We start from the raw sequence: 12,029 nt of genomic DNA, 5'->3' as shown, positions 1-12,029 counted from the left end.
TTTCAGAGTTGCTAGGAAAACTAAAGAACAGTTAAATTAAGCTGCTTTAAATCCAGTTTCAAACAATGCAATAAATAATCACATAAAAAAACAAGGATACTAGTATAACACCTACTATACATTAGGCATTCAATAAACATTGTTTGTTGTTCTTATTATATGTAGATAAGCAATATAACTTCTTTTGTAAAATGTCATTATACCTAGTTTATGGGACCTGTTTCAGGATTAAATCAAATTAGAAAGTGTATTTAAAGTATATATTACTGATTAGAATGTAGTAGCTATCAAAACGAAAATGTTTAATACATCAAAATACATAAAAAGCTGTTAGGTAGGTTTATAGTCAGTCATAGATATTAATAGCATGAAGAAATGTAATGTGATGGAGAAATGAGTCAACATGTAGTTAGGAATGTAAAGTGTCTCCAGCAAATTTTTCAGAAGAAACCAAGAGCCACAGGAATGAGAAGAAATAGAATGAATAAGGAAAGAGGACCTATAGTGTGCTCTTCAAGGACTCCCCAGGGGACAGGGACACTGCCACTCCAATAGGAGCCTCAGAGCTTCCTAGCACTTGAAAAGTGAAAACAAAGGGGTTTCATAATCCTGTAACAAACCAGAGAATTCACAGAAACAAGGGAAAATTCAGTTACCTATCATTTTACTCCTGGATGGAGAGAGGCCTCAGGTGCATGAAAAACAAAACTGCCTACTTGATACAGCAACTAGAGAACTCTGATAGTGTCTCCAACCACAGTTCATGACAGCAGCTCTAGGTGTCTCATATAAGACATTTTATACTGGAAAAATAAGGCAAAATATCCATACCTTCTGAAGTAAGCCATTAATATCAAGATGAGTAAAAGGCTTCTGCAGCTCAAAAATTATGACTCTGAAGGTTACAGTTAAAGTAAAAGAGACATCAAAGAGGAGAAAAATGAAGAGATGACTAAGTTGCTGGCCTAAATGTCTTCCTAGTATTTCCTGTGAAGGTACAGAAAATAGAGAAAAAAGCATAAAGGATAACCTGTAATGTAAACCCCTTGATAGATTTACTGGTGGGTTGGGAAGAGATCTAGAAAAAAAGAAGAAATGGCATGTCTCAATAGAAGAGGTGGTAAGCATCCAAGCTAACTGTTCCTGTAATCATTTCTTATTGAAAAGGTAAATCAGATGGGCTTACTGAAGCTGGCAATAAATACCCCCAAATGAACAAACATCATGGAATTATGAATGAAAATCTGAGTAGGAATGTCTATTTTTATTGCAATGTCTCCATGGGAGAATGCCAGAGATAAAATAGAACCAATCAGACAACATAAGCCTCTTAAAATGATGCTTAGGGTTTGCTGCACGCATACACTGTGGAAATAAAATGCTTCTTGGATTTTATTGGTTCAATCTATCCAGGATCATAAGTATATAATCAGGTATGTTTCAGGATATTACATTTTAAAATAGCATTCTTATTTTATTTGCTTAATCTCTTATTGCCCTTCAAATCAGTTATTTGTACACTTGACTTAGGCAATATATAATCTTATGTTTTCTTCTTGCATACTGTAAACAATCTAACAAAGGCAACAATTTTGCACCATCAACTACATATGAACAGACAAAATGCAAAGAGTTTTCTTCAGTGCTCTATGGATTATCTGACACAATCCTTTCTTGGAGGAAGCATATATTGTAAAAGCAAGAGCAGATCCAAGTTCAAAATAAGTTCTATTAGCATAGACTGCTATGGTAATTATTAATATGATTCAGGATAAACCCCATTTTCACTCAAGCCTCAATGTTATGCTCAGATATTTTTAAACGAAATCAGATACAACATCACCCCAATTCTCCATTTTACCTCAAGCACCAAAAACATGTTTTAAAAAAAAGGAAAAAAAGAAAAGATAGGAAACAGAAAAGTGAACAAAAGTATATGCACTGATTCAATATGACCCAAAAAGAGTTTCTTGAGTGTGATTACAAGGTCCAGTTAAAGAGAAAAAAAAGAAGTTATAAATCTCCAATGTTTGCTTGTGTTGTATTTTATGATAATACTACTTATATTTTGCTGGTACCAAATATTTCAGATGGAACAAGAATTTTGGGGGTGCCTACTCTATGCTAAGGCCTGAGATTTAGACATTAGATATACCCCCAAAAAAAGTAAAATTCAGTTTTAACCCTTGACAGACATATGTATCAATGAGAAATTGCTTCCAGCCCCTAATAACAGAGATATACCTAAAGTGGTAAGTAGACCAAGGATTGTATGATGGCTTCTGAAATCACCAGGGACTCAGGCTTCTTTAATCTTTTCCCTTCACTCTCTTTAATCCTCAAGGTCACAATCTGGCTGCTAGAGCTCCAGTAATAAGATACTGGCAAAAAGACCACCCTCCTCCCCATTTAAGGAAAATTTCTCTCTGCTTCCTACAACAACTACAGCTTACATCTCATTGGAGAGAACTAAGAAACATAACCACAACCACCTGCAAGGAAACCTGAGAATCTTTTTATTAAAAAGAGGAGGCTGTATATTGAATAGGTAATGAAAAGCTTCTCCATGACTAACAAAACATAATTAAACATAAAATGTGATGAATATATATAAGTTTTATACGTGGTTGGCTGAGTGTAGGGACCCTAGGTAGAAAAATTAACATATGTCTGAAGTAATCAAGGAGCCAGTCACATTTGGGGATTGGAAAAAATAGTAGTGTGGTGGAATGGTACAGTGTTTGGGGAAACTGATAGACTAAGGCTGGGCATCCTTTTATAGACAGTATAGGTTGGTCTGTAAAGCTCAGACCTTAATTGTCTGAATGACCATGAGAAAGTTAGTTAACCACTTTGTGTCTCATCTGTGAAAAGGGGATAATAACTGTACCTACCTTATATTGGCATTAAATAAGATAAAAACAGGATAAACCCTTAGAAGACATACTAAAATACAGCAATTGTTCAATAAATAGGATCTGTTGCTGTGAATATTATTGCATATCTTTGCATAAGGAATGACAACCCCATTAACTAGGTATTTTTACCCACCAAGAGGCCTGGCATTATCAGATTTATTTCTTAGGAAGAAAACATTGTTGTAGTAAGATTTAAACTGTTCTCAAGGAATTTAAGAGTACATTTCCACTGAGATGATGAGTTTCTGAGAAAGTCAAGGAGATTGGATGTATTTTTGACTCTTGATAATATTGCCAAAACTTGATAGAATACTAGCAATTTCATCTACCATATATATGAGTCAACACCTCACAGAAACTTAACAATCATGTTCATCTTTTTCTTTAAAATTTTACCAAGTTATTAAGTGAAACAGTGTGTTTTATTATTTAACTTGAAATTCTTTATTAAGGTTGAATATCTTTCACCTTCCAAAGCAATAGAATAAAAGCAAAAATAAACAAATGGGACCTAATCAAACATATGCTTTTGTACAGCAGAGGAAACCATAAATAAAATGAAAGAAAACCTATGGACTGGGAGAAAATATTTGCACATGATGTGACTGAAATGAGCTTAATTTCCAAAATATACAAATTGTTCATACAATTCAATAACAAAACAAACATGCAAAAAAAATGAGCAGAAGATCTAAATAGACATTTCTCCAAAGAAGACATACAAGTGGCCAGTAGGCACATAAAAAGACATTCAGCATTGCTAATTATCAGAGAAATGCAAATCAAAACTAGAATAAAGTGCCATCTCACACTGGTCAGAATGGCCATCATTAATTTAATAAGTCTAGAAATAATAAGTGCTGGAGAGGGTGTGGAGGTAAGGGAACCCTCCTACAGTGTTGGTGAGGATGTAAATTGGTACAACCACTGTGGAAAACAGTGTGGAGAATTCTCAAAAAAACTAAAAATAGAGTTGCCTTAGGAACTAGCAAGCCCACTCCTGGGCATATACCCAGACAAAACTATAATTCAAAAAGATACATGCTCCCCTATGTTCATAGCAGCACTATTTGCAATAGCCAAGACATTGAAGCAACCTAAATACCAACATATGAATGGATTGAGAAAATTCCCTACATGTATGCAATGAAATACTACTCAGCCATAAGAAAGAAACAAATTAATACCATTTGCAGCAACACAGATGCAATCAGAGAGTCTCATACTAAGTGGAATAAGTCAGAAAGAGAAAGACAAATATCATATGATATCACTTATGTGTAGAATCTAAAATAGGACACAAATAAATGTATCCGCAAAACAGAAACAAACTTAAAGACATAGAGAACAGACTTGTGGTTGTCAAGGTGGAGGAGGGTGGGGGAGGTAAAGATTGAGAGTCTGGAATTAGCAAATGCAAACTATTACATATAGGATGGATAAACAAAAGGCCTTACTGTATAGCATAGGGGACTATACTCATATGTGATAAGCCATAACAGAAATGAATATGAAAAAAATATATATGTATAACTGAATCACTTTACTATAGAGAAAAAATTAATATAACATTATTTATCAACTGTACTTCAACAAAAATTTTTTAGGAGTTCCCTTCGTGGCTAGGTGGTTAACAAACCCAACTAGGAACCATTAGGATGCACCTTCGATCCCTGGCCTCACTCAGGGTAAAGGATCTGGCATTGCCGTGAGCTGTGGTGTAGGTCACAGACATGGCTCGGATCCCACATTGCTGTGGCTGTGGCATAGGCCAGCAGCTGTAGCTCCCATATGACCCCAAGCCTAGGAACTTTATATGCCATGGGTGTAGCCCTAAAAAGCAAAAAAAAAAAAAATTTAAAGATTGAAAGATTTTCATATGAATATTAGCATTGTATTTCCTGTGTATTTATCTGTTTATATCCTTTTCCATCTATATATTGTAAACATGTTTTATATTAAAAACAATGGCCCTCCTACTGTTTCTATGACCTCTTAATAAATAAATGTTTTCAACCATTTACATACCCTACTGGCTTCCAAGATTTAATGCTGCATGGGAGAAGGGTCAAAGAAGGACCTCTCCTGATTTAATTGATATACCAAGAAAGAGGCATAAGATTGGAGACATTTCAAGGGGGAAGGTTTTGTGGGAAAAGTCATATAAACTCTCCTCCTAAAAATCAATATTTTTAGTAAACTACCGAGTTCCAAGATATTTTGAAGACTAATTTTCCTATGGAGAGAATACGAACAATCACAGAGCCCTGCTTTGGAGTCAGTGGGGAGTAAAATCAGAATTTGCTCAAGGGGAAAACTAACCATAGGTTCCCCTTATTAGGGTTATTCTCGAGCATTTCACATAATTGATGTCATTATGAATTGAAATATTTTTCCCTTATGGTTTCTAAGTGGTTGTTTCTGGCATGTAGGGAAGCAGCTTTATACAATTTTAATGGATTCTTTAAAATCCTGAGTTTTTCCAGTTGATTGTCTTGAGTGTTAATGATTTTAGTGATTATAATTCTTGATTATACTAAATCAATGAGGGATGTGTTGTTTAGATATATAAGGATCAAGGAAATAAAAGTACTTTATCAAGAAATTCATAAATTATTATACCAGACATTTAATCCTTTTATTTTTCTTGAAATATTAATGATGTTTCAATTTAGAGTTAAAATGATGCTTTTGAGAGTTGTGTTACTCTGGTCATGTATTTTCATAACATTTACTTACAAATTTTATTAAAGTCATTAAGTATATAAAATATATGCAGATTGTGTAAATAAAAAACAAAACAAACAAACAAATCTCTCTGCAAATAAAAGTAAAGGACTGGATGGATTTACTGGGAAATTCTACTAAACATGCAAAGAACATATACTGATCCTTCTTCAACTATTCCAAAAGCTTGAAGTGGAAGGAATACTCACAAAGTCATTCTATGAATCCACCACCAAAATGAGACAGACACTACCAAAAAAGAAAATTACAGGCAAATATCTTTAATGATTATAGACACAAAAATCCTCAACAAAATATTAGCAAATTGAATTCAATAACACATAAAAAGGATCATACAAGTTGATTAAGTTGGATTCATCCTAAGGCCCAAGGAGAGATCAATATATGAAAACCAATCAATGTGATAGACTACATTGACAAAAGAGAAGACAAAAACCACATTATCATCTCAATAGATGCATAAAAACATTTTGATAAAATTCAACATCCACTCATGATAAAAAAAAATCTTACCAAAGTAGGTATAGAGGGAACATATCTCTAAATAATAAAAGCTATTTATGACAAACCCACAGCCAACATAATGTTCAACAGTGAAAAGCTGAAAGCCTTCCTGCTAAAATCTAGAATAAGACAAGGATGCTCACTCTCACCACTGCTATTCAACATGTATTAGAAATGCTAGCAATTAGACAAGAAAAAAAATAAAAGGTATCTAAATTAGAAAGGAAGAAGTAAAATTGTCATTATATGATGACAGGATACTATATACAGAAAACCCTAAAGACTCTACACAAAAAAAGTTACTAGAACTGGTAAATGAATTTGGCAAAGTAGCAGCCTACAAGATTAACATAAAGAAATATGTTGCATTTCTTTACACTAAGAAATGCAATGAAACATCAGAAAGGCAAAGTAAAAAACAATCTCTTTTAAAGTTGCATCAAAAAATTAAAGTATTTAGGAATAAACCCATGGAAGTGAAAAATTTATATGCTGAGAACTATAAAAAACATTGATAAAATTGAAGATGAAGATGATCCAAAGAAATGGAAAGATATCCCATGTTCCTGGATTGGAAGAATTAACATTGTTAAAATGGCTACATTATCCAAAGCAATTTATAGATTTAATATGATCCCTATCAAATTACCCATGACATTTTTCACAGAACTAGAACAAATAATTCTAAAATTTATATACAACCACAAAAAGACCCAGAATTGCCAAAGCAATGCTGAGGAAAAAGAATGAAGCTGGAGACATAATCCTCCCAGACTTCAGACAATACTATTAAGCTATAGCAATCAAAACAGTTTGATATTGGCACAAAAAGAGACATATGGAATGATGGACCAAAATAGAGACCCAGAAATAAACCCACACATCTACAGTCATTTAATCTTCAATAAATGAGACAAGAATATACAATGAGAAAAAGATAGTATCCTCAGCAAGTGGCATTGTGAATGCAGGACAGTTGCAAATTAGAACACTCCCTCACATCATACACAAAAAATTGGCTTAAAGACTTAAATATAAGACAGGAAACCATAAAACTCCTAAAAGAAAACATAGGCAAACATTCTCTGACCTAAATCATACCAATGTTTTCTTAGGTCATTCACCCAGGGCAATAGAAATCAAAGCAAAAATAAATAAATAAGACCTAATCAAACTTATTTGCTTTTTCAGAGCAAAGGAAACCACTACAAAAATTAAAAAACAACATATGGATTGGGAGAAAATATTTGCAAATAACGTGACTGACAAGGACTTAATTTCCAACATATATAAACAGCTCATACAACTCAATAACAAAAAACAAAAAAATCCAATAGAAAAATGGGCAGAAGACCTAAATAGACATTTCTCCAAAGATGACATGCAGATAGCAAATAGGCACATGAAAAAGATGTTCAACATCACTAATTATAAGAGAAATGCAAATCAAAACTACAGTGGGAGTTCCCGCCATGGCTCAGTGGTTAACGAACCCAACTAGCATTCATGAGGAAGCGGGTTCGATCCCTGGCCACGCTCAGTGGGTTAAGGATCTGGTATTGCTGTGAGCTGTGGTGTAGGTCACAGACACAGCTCAGATCCTGAGTTGCTGTGTCTCTGGCATAAGCCAGCAGCTACAGCTCTGATTCACCCCTAGCCTGGGAACCTCCATATGCTGTGGGTGTGGCCCTAAAATACAAAAAAAAAATCTGCAAATAATAAGTGTTGGAGAAGATGTAGAGAAAGGAACCCTCATGTGCTGTTGGTAAAAACATAAATTGATGAAGCCACTATGGAAAACAGTATGGAAGTTCCTTAAAAAACTGAAAATAGAGTTATCATATAACCCAACAATCCCACTTCTGGGCATATTTAGAGGAAATTCTAATTCAAAAAGATAGATTCACCTCAATGTTCATAGCAACACTATTGATAATAGCCAAGACATGGAAATAACATGTGTCCATCAAGAGTTGAATGGATAAAGAAGATGTGCTAGATGTATATAATGGTATATTACTTAGCTATAAAATAGATTGAAATTATGCTATTTGCATCAACATGGGAGTTCCCCTTGTGCCTCAGTGGTTAAAAATCTGACTAGCATCCATGAGGATGCATGTTCGATCCCTGGCTTTGCGAGTGGGTTAAGGATCTGGTGTTGCTGAGGCTGGCAGCTACAGCTCTGATTCGACCCCTAGCCTGGGAACCTCCATATGCTGTGGGTGCAGCCCTAAAAAAAAAAATAATGCAGCAACATGAGTGGATCTAGAGATTATTACTAAGTGAGGTAAGTCAGACAGAAAAGACAAATATCACATGATATCACTTTTACATGGTATCTTAAAAAAATGCAAATGACTTATTTACAAAACAGACTCACAGACATAGAAAAGTATTGTTACCAAAAGGGAAGGGTGGGAGGAGAGATAAAAAAAGTTTGGGATTGGCAGACATAAACTACTATATGTAAAAGAGATTAAACAACAAGGACCTACTGTTATAGCACAGAGAACAGTATTCAATATCTTGGAATAAACTATAATGGAAAAAAATATGAAAAATGATATATATACATGTATAACTGAATCTCTTTGTTGTACACCAGAAACACAAAATTGTAAATCAACTATCATTCATTTTTTAAAGATTTTATTAAATATAAATCAAGTATTGTTCATTTTTTTAAAAGAGTAAAATAATGCAGATTAAAACACTTGCTTGGTTAAGGCTAAGATAAAATATCCAAAAGAGGAATTAGAGGAAAAACTACTTTCCCTACTCACAACACTTCTGATACCAAAAGTTTTTTTTTTCCCATGTTTTAAACAGTTTTGACACTAACTGCACAAGGTTAGCACAGATTTCACAGGTTATGGACGCAGTTCACAAGATGTCCCCCCATCTCAAATGGCAATCACAAATCCCAGGTAATCACATATAGTTCTGACTCACAGGCTCTAAATTGGGAGTTCCTCCAAGCTCCTCTTTGAGTTTGATAATATGCTAGAATGGCTCAGATTGCTATGCTAGAATGCTCAGGAAAGTGTTTGACTTACTATTACTCAGTTACTATAAAAAAGATAATTCAGGAACAGCCAGATGAAAGAGATGCATAGGGCAAGTTATGTGGGAAGGGGAAGAGAGTTTCATGCACTCTATGGGCACAGCACCCTCTGGCATCTCAATGTGTTCACCAACCCAGAAGCTCTCTGAACCTCTGCAGTTAGGGCTTTTATTGAGTCTTCATTATGTACGCATGATTGCTTGAATCACTGAATATTGGTAATTAACTCTACCTCTGGCTCTTCTTCCCTCTCTGGAGGTGGTGGGTCAGGGGGTGAAAGTTTCAACCTTCTAATAAAGTAGTTGGATTCCCCTGGAAACCAGCATCGCCCTTGTGGTTTCCAAAAGTCACTGCATGAACATAAACTCAGGTGTGGTTGAAAGGGGCTTGATAGGAAAAACATAAGAAGCTCCTTTCACTTTTAGGCTCCAGAGGCTGTTTCAGGAGTCAGAGAAAAAAATTACAGCTTATAAGGAAAGATGCTCCTATTGTTCTTATCTCTTAGGAAATTACAAACATTTTAGGAGCTCTGGCCAAGAGCTCAGGATGAACACCAAAATATATATTTCTTACCATATCACAATATTACAGGAATAAACTTGATAAATTGAGCCTTAAGCAATATGCACTGTTCTGATCCAACTGAATTCTCACCTCTGGAAATGCTGGGCAGTGAAAAATGGAAAAGAGCCAAGTTTAACAGAAATATGATTTGGCTAAACAGAACAAGAATAAGTAGATGCTGATACACTGTGATTAAAATATTTAAATTATTGGAAAGAACAATATTCATTTTTTTGTTTGTTTAAAGGGACTTTTCTCATGAAGGGAAAAGCTAAGGAATATGTATAATTCTAAGCATGTGTTTCTGTGTTAACAGAGGTTATCTCATTAGAGATTTACAGATAATGGATGTTTTTCTTTTTATTCACTTAGGTTTTTCAAATTTTTGACAATAAATGTTGAAAACTTACATCAGAAAATAAAGTTGAAAATATTAAAAAACAAAATTCAACCAAGTAAACTTAAAGATCTAATGGTTGTATCAGCAGGCAATTTATGAATTGGGCAGCACCCCACCTAGCAATTATAAGAGTGCTCTAATTCCTTACCAGATAGAAGGTACTTATAGGAAAAAGGTTGGGACGAGGGAGCTCTTAGAAAAAGAGGGTGTCTTCTTTTGGGAGAGAAGAGAATGCAAGAGTTTTATTACACAAATTGCCTCTTTTTCCTCTGGATGTTTGAGAGGGTCCACATGACAGATTACTTATGCATATTTGACTAGAAAATTCCAGACTGTCCAACTAATATTTTAATTCTTTTTTTTTTTTTTTTTTTTTTAGGGGCACACCTGTGGCATATGGAGGTTCCCAGGCTAGGGGTTGAATTGGAGCTGCAGCTGCTGGCCTACACGACAGCCAGAGCAACCCTAGATCCAAGCCACATCTTTGACCTACGCCACAGCTTAAGGCAACACCAGATCCTTAACTCACTGAGCAAGGCCAGTATCAAAACTGCATCCTCATGGAGCTAGTCAGATTTGTTTCCACTGAGCCACAAAAGGAACTCTTAAGATTTTAATTCTGAGAGAGGTTAGAACTGCAGTAAAGTAAGGTGTTAAATCTAGGTTTGGTATCACGGGCTTTTAGCACAAGTGATGCCATTTTCTTTTTAACAAAAGAAAACCAACCATATTGCCCCATTTTGAGTTTCTCTAAATCCATGTTACAGAAAGAATTTTAAATAGATTTAAGATGTAGATATTCATAGTGGAGAAGACCCACACATGTTTTGATAAAACATGAACATTGTTATTACAATTGCATAAATATTTTTAAATGAGTCAAGAATCTTGAGAAAATAGAATTCCTCATGAGAGAATTTTCCTGTTCTTTTATGGCCCTAGCACAGAAAAAAAGTTCACAAAATGTTGAAGAGCTGTTTTTCTTGCAATTTTCTGGACAATTTATTGACAGCTAAAGAAGGGACAAGGAAGGGAGTTCCCGTCGTGGTGAGGTAGTTAACAAACCTGACTAGTATCCGTGAGAACACAGGTTCGATCCCTGGCCTCACTCAGTGGGTTAAGGATTCAGTATTGCTGTGAGCTGTGGTGTAGGTCACAGACACGGCTCAGATCCTGAGTTACTGTAGCTGTGGCTGTGGCTGGCACCTACAGCTCCGATTCAACCCTAGCCTGGGAACCTTCATACACTGCAGGTACAGCCCTAAAAGCCAAATAAATAAATAAATAATAGGACTAGGAAGAATGGTGTTAAATGAAGAGAATAACAGAAAGTGTCTTTGTGTTCAATGTGTAGGTCATCTCTTGCTTCATTTTAAAATCTGTTTCTTAAAAATCTAATATCTCTGGGAATTTTATTTTTGTTTTTTTAAATTTAATTTTATTTTTTTATTACTCAATGAATTTATTACATTTATACTTGTACAATGATCATCACAATCCAATTTTATAGGATTTCCATCCCACATCCCTAGAGCATCCTCCCACCCCCCAAACTGTCTCCTTTGGAAACCATATGTTTTTCAAAGTCTGTGAGTCAGTATCTGTTCTGCAAAGAAGTTCATTGTGTCCCTTTTTTAGATTCCACATATAGGTGATAGCATTATTGATGTTGGTATCTCTTTGTCTGACTGACTTCACTTAGCATGATAATTTCTAGGTCCACCCATGTTGCTAAAAATGCCAAATATTTTAGTAATATTTGGTAATATTCTTGTGTATATGTACCACATCTTCTTGATCTACTCCTTGGTTGATGGACATTTAGGTT

The sequence above is a fragment of the Phacochoerus africanus genome, chromosome 2, assembly GCF_016906955.1.
Source record: "Phacochoerus africanus isolate WHEZ1 chromosome 2, ROS_Pafr_v1, whole genome shotgun sequence".
Taxonomy (NCBI): Eukaryota; Metazoa; Chordata; class Mammalia; order Artiodactyla; family Suidae; genus Phacochoerus; species Phacochoerus africanus.
Note: the sequence above shows the minus strand (reverse complement) of the source record.